Genomic DNA, 11,280 nt, shown 5'->3' on the forward strand with positions numbered 1-11,280 from the left:
ACTTCGAACTTCGGCTTGAGTATATCGGCATACCTTGATTGGAATCAGATAATCTGAACCATAGAGTTAGGATTAAGGTCCTATCAGCCATTTCAAAATATTGCATATAGGGTCAGCTTTAGGGAGTGCTGTTTGTACGTCCTTGTTTGTATATCTGTGATTGTCTGATATTTTATATCTTCCTTATATTTTCCAAAACCCTGGGTATATATTATTTCTTCTTTGTTTTTAAAACCCAGGTGTATTTTTTTTTTCCTTATTCTTCTGATTTCTTCAAATTCTTTGATCCTGCCTGCAAGTTCTTTAAATTTTTCCTTTATGTCCTCTTTCAAATTCCTTTTTATTCCTTACCCTCTTTTATGATAAAATAAGTCTTTTGTCGGGATATGTCCCTTTCAAAATTAAATATTTGTTCATATTCTTATCCTTTTCACAGAAAAACAATGCGGTTGTCACAAATTTTTGGTGACAACCCGATCCCTCGTAATGGGATATTTTCATCATCAGACTTTGATTTCTTCCTTTATCATAATTTTCCTCCAAAAACTTTCCTAAATATCCCATTTTATCCTACAGAGAGAGCATTGATATCTCATCATGGTTCGAACAAGGACTGGAAAGGAAACAGTGCGACAACAAAGCGACAGTGAAGGAGAAGAAATAAACTCCATCAAGTCATCCAAGCAGCAGGGCCAAGAAGTAGAAAGCAATGTTGATTCAACTACATACAAGTTGTTTCAGAAAGTGATGGCAAAAATGATGTATGAACAGACTGAGGAAAACCCTGAGAAAATATCTTCTAAAAGCAAAGCCAAGGGAAAAGTCAGCAAGAAGCAAGTTCAGTATGACAGCACTTCAGAGTCAGCAGAGGAGGACTTAGAGGAAGAGCAGCCAACATATTTTCACAACCCCTTGTATCGGTCCAAGAAAGTCAATGAGGGGCACGAGTCGGCAAGCAAAACCAAGTTTCAGATCCCGGCAGAAGATCCGATGCAGGAGCAAATGAGAGAAATGACTCGTGCAATCAAAGACTTATAAGCCCAGGACAAAAGCAAAAAGGTCTACACCGGTGCAGATTTTTATGACGGCCTAGAAGGAGATGACAACTGGGAAGATCTTCCTCGTAAATTCATAAAGTTTGATGGGACCGGCAACCCCAAGGCTCATCTAGCTACATTTTTCGCCGAGTGCAACCGATTCAAGAAGAACAATAGGGCTTTATTCCTATGCTTTCCACGCAGTCTGGAGGGAGTTGCAGCAAGATGGTATGCTGATCATATCAACCCGATTGAACTGCGAGAATTTAACAAAGTCATCAACTTGTTCATTGAAAGGTTTCTCTTCAATACTGAGGCTCCACCAACCCTCAACCATCTTTTCAATCTAAAGCAAAATGACAATGAGAAGGCAAAAGATTTCATTCATAGATGGAGATCTATCTGCAACAGGATGAAGGATCCGATATCAGAGGGGCATGCACTCTCAATAATTTTGAACAATTTTTCTCAACCTCTGAAGGGTCTGATCTCTACTTCTCCATCCAAAACCTTCATCAAGTAAATAGAGCGAGTCGAATGGCTCGAAATGGGATTAGAAAATGGAACCTATCATGGCCTCACCTTGGCAGGAGGTAGTCAAGACGTGAAAAAGAAAACCAACTTCACCTTCTTTACCAGTTCCTCTAACAACAACAATGGCAAAAACAAAAGAGGTGGCAGGAAGAACCACACCAACATATTGGGTAGAGATGATTGCTCCAGTCAAGAGAATGGGATCAACAGGAAGAATAACATCCCTCCCTCGAGCATCCAGTTAGAATCAAAGCCTCAAGGGAAACCAAAGCACGATGGTTGGGGATATGACCGTGAGTTTACCCCCTTAGAGCAATCGCTTGAAGAAGTTCTTGAGTATATGACAACAAAAGAGATGGTTAAACTTCCCAAGGTAGCAGATCCACCTGTGACTATGGGAAGGTTCAAGGATCAATTCTGCAAATTCCATCGAGCGATGGGGCATGACATCGAGCACTGCTTTGTTTTCAAAAACATCGTCCAAGACTGCATTGACAAAAAGCTGTTGGTGGAAGATCAAGAAAAAGAGTAGCTACCCGTCCTGGCCTAGCTTCCCGAACCATGTCAATATTTTTCTGCTTTCTCTCTTTTTCAGTCACCTAAAAGGGGCAACTCAGTCCTAGTCTTTTGTGACCTTTGGTCAACAAAACTTGTAAATATTGCAGTCGTTGTTATTAATCAATGAAATGTCAATTTTCTTCACACTTGTTGATATCAAATACCTCTATCCTTGGCCACGATGGGGCATTTATTTTGAAAAAATTTGTATTTCTCCTATTCTTTTTAAATTAAGGGACAATCCCAAAACATCATCATGAGAGAAATGATATTGCCTATGAGGATTTTCAAAATCATAAAATTTCTGCAAAAGTCTTCAAAAGATTCAAATATTTTTTATCTAAATCCCTTTTAAATAAACTAACATGTTGATTTTCCTCTTCCAAATTAGGTTTTGAAAACCATTTGTCTTCAAGATCATCACCTCATGTTTGTTTTCTCTTTCAAAATTGGTTTTTTTAAAAAAAAAAAAACCACTATTTTCGAAATCAAACCTCATGATGATCTCTCATGATGATTTTTAAAAGGATCAGATCTCACACTGATCATTCTCCTTACAGTGGACTTTTCTTCCCAAAAAATGATTTTTCACCTATCTTTTAAATAAATATTTTCCCTTCAAGATCCCATATGCAGGCAGGATCAGAAAAACTCCTTTTTCTCAAATCTTATAAATTTTCAGTTAAATTTTATATTTTTATCAGTTTCATTCATTTTATTCATATTTTTATCAAGTTTATATCAATTTTATCAAGTTTTTATCAAGTTTATCGATATTTCCTCAATTCCATTAAATTTTATCAAATTTTTACCCTTTCAGGTTAAGGGATAAACCTGATGCCTCTTTCCCATGAGGTATTTCCTTTATTCTTTTCCCCTCAGGTTAAGGGATAAACCTGACCCTCGTTGTCCGAGGTGTTCCCATTCAGGATAAGGGATAATCCTGAGACCCCTTGTAGGAGCAACAATGCTACCTATGAGGATTCTTTTGTAAATACAAGTTTTGCCAATCTTTGTTGATTTTCTAGATTTATATCAATTTCCCTTCATTAAATCTCTTTAAAATTCTATTCTTTTTCCCATTTCAGGACAAGGGATAATCCTGAGAAACTCATAGGAGCAACAAATGCTACTTGTGAAAGTTCTTTTACAAAGTAAATAAATTCCCTCAAAATTTTCTCCATTGTTTATCAATATTTCATCAAAATTTTATTTTCCTTCTATCTGTTTAAATTTTATTCTTTTTCCCGTTCAGGACAAGGGGTTAATCCTGAAAATTGGACCGCATACAGCCAAATGCGCTGGTCCATCTAAATCCTAAATCATAAATCTTGTCATATCTCTTCTAAATTCAAGTCTCAACTGTATCCTCAAAAATCTCCTCCTTTACCTTTCAGGTTAAGGGATAAACCTGAATCATTGTCTATTATATCCTAAATTCTCACCAAATGTCTATCAATTCATCAAATGTCTTTCATTATCAAGCCCTCGGGTTACCATTTTATCAATGTCTATCATCTTCAAGCCTTCGGGTCACAACTTCATCAAAGTATATAATTTTCAAGCCTTTGGGTCACAATTTTATCCATATCTCTCAAAATTTCAAGCCTTCGGGTCACAATCTCATTAATGTCTATCACTGTCAAGCCTTCGGGTTACAAATTCATCAATGTATATCAAAATTTAAGCCTTCGGGTTACAATTTCATCAAATATCCATCATTTCCAAGCCTTCGAGTCACAACTCTATCAATACCAATCATTTTACCAAAAAAAAAAAATCTTGCTTTCGAGCTGGTCGGTCAATCAAAATCCTGCTTTCGAGCTGGTCGAACAAACAAAATCCTGCTTTCGAGCTGGTCGGTCAAACAAATCCTGCTTTCGAGCTGGTCGGTCAAACAAATCCTGCTTTCGAGCTGGTCGGTCAAACAAATCCTGCTTTCGAGCTGGTCGGTCAAACAAATCCTACTTTTGAGCTGGTCGGGCAATCAAATCCTGCTTTCGAGCTGGTACTTCCAAAAATCCTGCTTTCGAGCTGGTCGGTCAAACAAATCCTGCTTTCGAGCTGGTCGGGCAATCAAAATCCTGCTTTCGAGCTGGTACTTCCAAAATCCTACTTTCGAGCTGGTCGGTCAAACAAATCCTGCTTTCGAGCTGGTCGGTCAAACAAATCCTGCTTTTGAGCTGGTCGGTCAAACAAATCCTGCTTTCGAGCTGGTACTTCCAAAAAAATCCTGCTTTCGAGCTGGTCGGCCAAACAAATCCTGCTTTCGAGCTGGTACTTCCAAAAATCCTGCTTTCGAGCTGGTCAGTCAATCAAAACCCTGCTTTCGAGCTGGTACTTCCAAAAAAATCCTGCTTTCGAGCCGGTCGGGCAAACAAATCCTGCTTTCGAGCTGGTACTTCCAAAAATCCTGCTTTCGAGCTGGTCGGTCAATCAAAATCTTGCTTTCGAGCTGGTACTTCCAAAAAATCCTGCTTTCGAGCTAGTCGGTCAAAACAAAAATCTAAATATTTCTTCCTAAATTTCAGCTCGAGGTTTCGTCAAAATCTATATTGAGTGATTATTTTACAAAGAATTAGTGAAAACTTTGCCAATTTGCTAAAAGTATTTGTTGATTCCAATATTCTTACTTCACAAAAGAATCACCTCAGGTTACCTCTAGTATTCTTTCCAAAAAAGGTGAAACTTTTTGCGAATGAGGGATAAAATTCAAATCTTTTCCCTGTTGATCAACTAAAAGGATGAAAGAAATCTCCTCGGTATGATTGGCGAAAGAAATATTCGATAATGTTGAAAAGCCAGAACCGAATTGATATTGATCATGACTATGGCGCGTGTTTAAAGACAATTTTCTGGCAATCAGACAGCGGAAATATCCTGAGCTACAAAAAGAATCCACTTAATTCATATCTAAAGCTGCAATCAAATATCAGCAAAAGGGATCTCTCAATTGTCGTCAAGATGAAGATGAATAGACGAGCAGACCCCCGGGGCCAAAGAAGATCTGGATCATCTCCGAGATGAAGGAGTTTGTGAAGGATCCTTCCAGGGAAAGTTCAGATCACCGTCGAGATGAAGGCGACTGTGATGAACCTACCGACAAACCCTAAATGATATTTGATTTTTGTTATCATCAATAAACCTTTTGAGCCAATATCATCAATAGAATCCCTGAGATAAAAGAAGGATCGAAACATCTCCAAGATGAAGGAGTTTGTGACGTACCCTTCCTTGAAAAAGAGAGAAAAGTCAGGACATCTCCAAAATGAAGGATGATGTAAAAAGCCCGAAAAAGTTCAATGACTCAAAAAGAGTGCAAAAAAAAAAGATTATCATGAGAAAACACTCAGATATCAAAACTGCCTAAATTGCCAGAAGTCATCTTTTCTCATGCAAAATTCTTTTTATTAATGTCTTTTTACTACTTGCTTTTATGAAATTGAGAATATTTCTTCTCTTCTCATATCAAGGAAATAGATAGCTTCCTTGAAGAAAATCATCAACGCTAAAATTTTGAATTTGACTCTTAAGACCGAGAAGTTAACCTCGTTGGAGGAAATACTCTAGGTAAAGGAGGGAATATCTTTGCACACATATGCACATTTTCAAGTGTTGAAGTCAACTATAAATTTATCTTATTGGCAAAATTTTCTAGATATTCTAAGAATGAAATAAATATTCAATATCCATTTTGGTGCAATCTAGCGTTGTTTTCCAGAAGAGTTACCCCATTCAGTTGAAGTATCTCTCTTGTCCCATCACGGTTTCGAGAAATCCGTATGGTTGTTCCCACTCAGGTTAAGGGTCAAAACCTGTACTTCCTGCGAGAGGTCATTAAATTCAAAAGCTATTTCAGTCTCAGCCATGAGACGCCCAAGATCATCCCTTTTTCCAAGCTTTAGGGAACCCCATTTCCTCCTTTCGCAAACCCCTTTCGGATTTGTTCGTCCAAACTTCGAAGGTGCCATCCTGGTCTCTTCACTCGAGGATTCCAGTTTGTCATCCTTTTTAGGTTAAGGGTTAAGCCTGAACCTCGTACCTCAAGGTATCTTCCTTTTCAGGTTTTGGTTAAACCTGAATCTCGTACCAACGAGTTTCCCTTGTTTCGACGAGGTGTTTTCCTCCAGTCCCATCTTGGTTCTTCCCATCGAGGAATCCATGCTTTGTATATTCATCCAGGATAGGATCTTACTCGAGCTTCATTTCACGAAGCATTTTCCCAAAAATGTCCCATCAAGGTCCTCATATATTCCTTTCCCCATTCAGGTTATCTTGATATATCTCTGTCCCATCCAGGTTAAGGGCTAAGCCTGAGTCATTCCAAAAAGCTGATCTCGCCTCATTCATGAGACTTGATCGAAATCCTTTCATCATTTCGGGATCTTCACCCAAAGTCCCATCACGATTTCATCATCTCTATCATTCAGTCATATCATTGTCGAGGATTTCGTCCCCCCAAGCCATTCAGGACAAGGCTTTAAGCCTGAAAAGCCATAATTCTTCCACACCTAGTTCAGATCTGCTGACTGGGGCATTTTTCAAAATTTGGAGTGTTTTCTTTGTCACTAAGCTCGGCTTTCAACCGGCTTAGTAGCAAAGAGGGGCATCTGTGAACACCCCAAATTTTTCAAAATCTTTTAAATATTCCCTTCTTGCCCCTAAATTCATTTTTGAGCAAATGAGTCATTTTTAAATCTAAAATTCCAGTTCATTTCTCAAATTTTACTGAAATTAAGTTTATTTTATATGTTTAAATTGATTTCAGATCTGGATCCATTGTTTAGATCCAAATCCGAGTCTCATCGTCCAAATTTTAAATTAAAATTACAGAAAATACCAAAAATAGTTTATAAATAGCTCAGACAGTCCATCTGGCATCCGTTTGGATCTATTGCGTTGTATTTCTCGATTCGAGTTCCAAGACTCAAACATTTTCTCAAAACTCGGGTCAAAACCCATTCTTCTGAAGAAATTTCCCCGAAATGGTCGGAAATTCTCAGAAAAATACTTTTGTAAATATTTCTCAGAAAAATACAAAAAAAAATTAGTGTTTAATCTTTGTTTTCCCGTAAAACTTTAAGATTTTATTTCAAAAAATACAAAAAAAAATGGAAAATGCAAAATAAGAAAAGAAACAAAAAAATTAGTTTTTGCAAAAAACTCTTTTTGAAAAGACCACCATTTAAATTTTTTTTTTAATAGGGAACCTCCTTTCGGCAAAAAAAATCTCTTTCATGAAAAATTTTTAGGGTAAGAGAGACTCTTCCTTGGCTTTTTCGCAAACCCCCCTTTCTTCCTCTTTCAGCCGCTCTCGTCCAAACCCTCCCTGAAACCTCCTCCATCCATCCCCCAACCAATCAACCTCGCTTCTCTTTCCATCGTTGATGTCCAACGGCCTGGACCCCTCCAGAAGCTTGATCCCCCTCTTTAAAAACGGGATGAAGGAGAAGGGTTGGGGATCCGTTTTCCACCTTTCCCCCATTCCTCTTTCCTTCAGATCGCTTCTTCACCACCGCACCCCTATTCTGCAACAAATCGTCTTCTACCCCTCCACCTTCTTCTCCTTCACGGATCCGTGATCACCCCTCCATCGCATGCTCCCCTAAATCCTCCTTCCTCCTTCTTCCCCGGTCCTCTTCCCCTTATTTCTTCTTGTTGGCTCCCCCCCCATCAATGGAAGGAGCTTTAATCCCGAAGCAATAGCCACGGCACCTCCACTTCATCGATTTTGCATCCTTTTCCTTCCTCCTTCAGATTTTCGGCAAAAACTCAGAATCTACGCAGGAGGCATCATCCTGTGGCAGTAACATTCAGGTGAGGCATTCTTCAGAATCCTTGCAGACTATGCGTCACCAGTGGAGTAAAGTGTAGATCTGCCAGCCTTTCTTCCTCATTCGGTTTGAACGGAACTCTACAGCCGAGCTACTCTTTCATCCAAAATTTTGCAATTACAGGTAAGTAACTACCCTACATTCTCCTCCTATTCTCTATAAATACTTTGTTCTTTTCATTTTCCAGCATTTTCTGGTTCGATCTTCCTGCTATTCTGTATTTATTCCTTTTTTTTTTATCTGCATCTTAGGGCACAATAGGTAGGGACCGGCCTGCATATAGCAGGACCGACCCACCTGCGTGCTAAATCAAAGGAATACAGTCATTCCAACATTCTTTTTTTTATTTTTTCTCTCTTCTTTTGTTGTGATTTCCTATATGTGCTTTGATCTCTTATGTGACTTTTCTTATTTTCGTTTTCCGGTGCCTTGTATCTATTAAGTGACTGAGTTTCCAATTTGTATTTCCCTTTTATCCAATGTCTATATTTCTACATTCCTCCTTGAGGTCTGTTTATAAATTCATCCATCGCAAATCGATTTTGTATTGCCGAAAGTGTTTATCCATTTACCACTACTATCTTGATGAGGCTATTTCTGCAGAAATCAGTGTGTCGTTTGTGAGCCTTATAACAACATCTACTGCATTGTTAGTTCAAAAAAAAAAAAAAAAAGAAGAGCGGATGAAATTCTTTTATATGATCCGGTTTGATGGAGCTGAGATATTAAGATATCTAGTCGTTTGGTGGTTTGTCATGGCAAGCCATTTGAATTATTTGTATTTTACTTATTCAGCAGGATGATTATTTACCTTCACACATGTCGCAGGAGCATCCTTACTTTTGAGTCTCCAGCATATGTGCACGATTGTGTTTTGGATGACTTTCCTGTACAGAATTGTGACATGTACCTCCGTGCGTTGGGGTTTTGATTTGTTGTAACGCATGTATATTCTGGTTGCATTTCTAATTGCTCCTTTTAGCATGGTTTGGATTTAAGATATTTTAACTCAATGTCGAGCTGGTTGATATAAATTCTGCGCAAAATGTCCAGTTTCGTTGGGCAGGAGAATGTCAGGCCCTGCACCGATATTGCAGGCTTTTGGGAGGTTGCATAAATGAATCCCAACATTTCCTTATGTTCATACTGTGGAACCCAGCATTATTGAAACTCGCAGAACGATGCTTTCAAAACTCTGAAGATTACCTGCCATGAACATTTTGGCATGACAAAAGCAGTGGTTCATTAAGATCAGAAAGTGTTTCCTTCCAAGTCAAAAGGACATCTTTTTTTTTTGGCTCGAGTGATAATTAGGTAGGTCAAGGTTCCCAGGCTGAGGTAAGATGGCTCACATAGCCATGATGGTATGATGCTTCCAGTGTCTGTGATATATATTGTTGATATCTTTATTTTTTTTTCTCATTAGATGTTGTGGCTTTGAAAGTATTGATACAGCCAAAACACCCGAGATTGTTGCAGCATGTTTTGTCACATATTCAGAACGATTGCTGGTTATCAACCATTTGAAGCTTGTGAGGAATCAGTAGTTGATGCTGTAGAAAATCAGCTGCAGCTCATCAATCACATCTATCATATTTTCGTAGTCATTCCATTTACTTCCTGCAACACACATTATTCAAATTATATCCCTGTTTTATTTATTACACTGACACCATTTCAGCTCATGTATGTCACTTTTTGCTGTTCATCTTGTTTTCATGCCTATTGCACTTAATCACAATGCACATACACTCACTCAGCATCCTCCCCCACCACTTTATCACACCTCATTCACTGTCATATGTGCGCAAATTTCAGTGTTCACTTCACTGCATCAAATTGTGTATATGCATAGCTGATGGGTGTAACCAACTGATATTTAGCAAACTTTTTTAGGCATAGGTTCTCACACACTTAGTCATTTCACTCTATGTCATTCCATTTCTCATAACAATGACAGCCTACCTACACACTGGGTTTGATTTATTCACTGCAGCAAATTCCCCTTTGCTTCTCCCAATTAGACATGAGGGGAGATCTAGGGAACTTCAAGATATATCTATCAGAATATTATAATTTCAAACAGGATCATGATTGAGGAAGAGAGCACGGAAAAAAATGCAAAGGAGTCATGTGGCATCCCTATCATGCCTGCAGAATAAGGCATTTAGCTGCAAACTGCAAGGTGATGGGGATGCAAGTGAAGTGCTGCCTGAACTCAAGGATGGACCAGGGAAGGTGTTAGCAGCTGAAAATTCATTAAGCAATGGGACCATTGGACCACCAAATAGTGGCTATTGTAGGCCTGTATACCAACAAGATTTCTTTGCATAGCCGAACTTTCATGATGACTGTGAAAAGATGCAACAGAACCAGTGGCATGCCTTCCGAGAGAGCTATTTTTATCCATTTAACAGGGATTATTCTTTCCCATCGGAAAGTGAAAAACAGTATGTGCCATACGGGATGCAGTTTCTAGCTTATCCACCAGATGTCCAGTTTCAAGAATTTCAGTACTTTGTAGTCATTGATTTTGAGGCAACTTGTGACAAGGAAAATAATCCTCATCCACAAGAGATTACTGAGTTTCCATCTGTTATAGTAAACAACATGACTGAGCAGCTGGAAGGATATTTTCAGACATATGTTCAACCTGCTTATCATCAGCATCTGACAGATTTCTGCAAGGAGCTCACTGGCATCCAGCAGATTCAGGTGGATCAATCTCAGGATTCCATTCCATGAAGTATTTGGTGATGTCCGCTGCAACCTCAAGGAGGCTGTCCAGCTGGCTGGGCAAGCTTGGGAAGGTCATGCTCATTATGGCCTGGATGATGCTAGGAACGCTGCCAGGCTGCTTGATAATCTCATGCGGAGAGGGTTAAGGTTCTCGATAACTGACTCGCTCATGTGGTAAACACCTGCACACTCCCTGCATATCTTCACTACACAGTATAAATGCATGTTTGTTGCATCCATACCCCATATACAGTATTTCCTGTTAGCCACCATTACCATCTTTTCGTACTATGTTCATCACTGTAGCACATTCCCATTGTATACTCACACTCTCATATATCCACACACTTACCACTGTTGCACACCGTCACACTTGTTGTTTACTTCCTGCAATATCTCTTCATTCATGACTCACCTGCCACTTCCTTGTTGGCTACCCATTGGCATCTCGACTTATCATTCAATCATTGTTATAGATGTCAATTCGCAGAAAGTTGATCCATCACCTACAATTTGTGGAAATCGTTATTTCATCAATAAGATCGGAGTGATGTCCTGTTGCAATGGTTAATCGAGTT

At 38.9% G+C, this 11,280-nt stretch overlaps 1 pseudogene; it reads left to right on the forward strand.

The window, feature by feature from the left end:
* The first annotated feature begins 10,081 nt into the window (after positions 1–10,081).
* LOC149849092 (uncharacterized) lies at positions 10,082–10,880 on the forward strand (annotated as a pseudogene).
* The last annotated feature ends 400 nt before the right edge of the window (positions 10,881–11,280 follow it).

Source organism: Nuphar pumila, chromosome 1, assembly GCF_984573655.1.
Source record: "Nuphar pumila chromosome 1, dmNupPumi1.hap1.1, whole genome shotgun sequence".
NCBI lineage: Eukaryota > Viridiplantae > Streptophyta > Magnoliopsida > Nymphaeales > Nymphaeaceae > Nuphar > Nuphar pumila.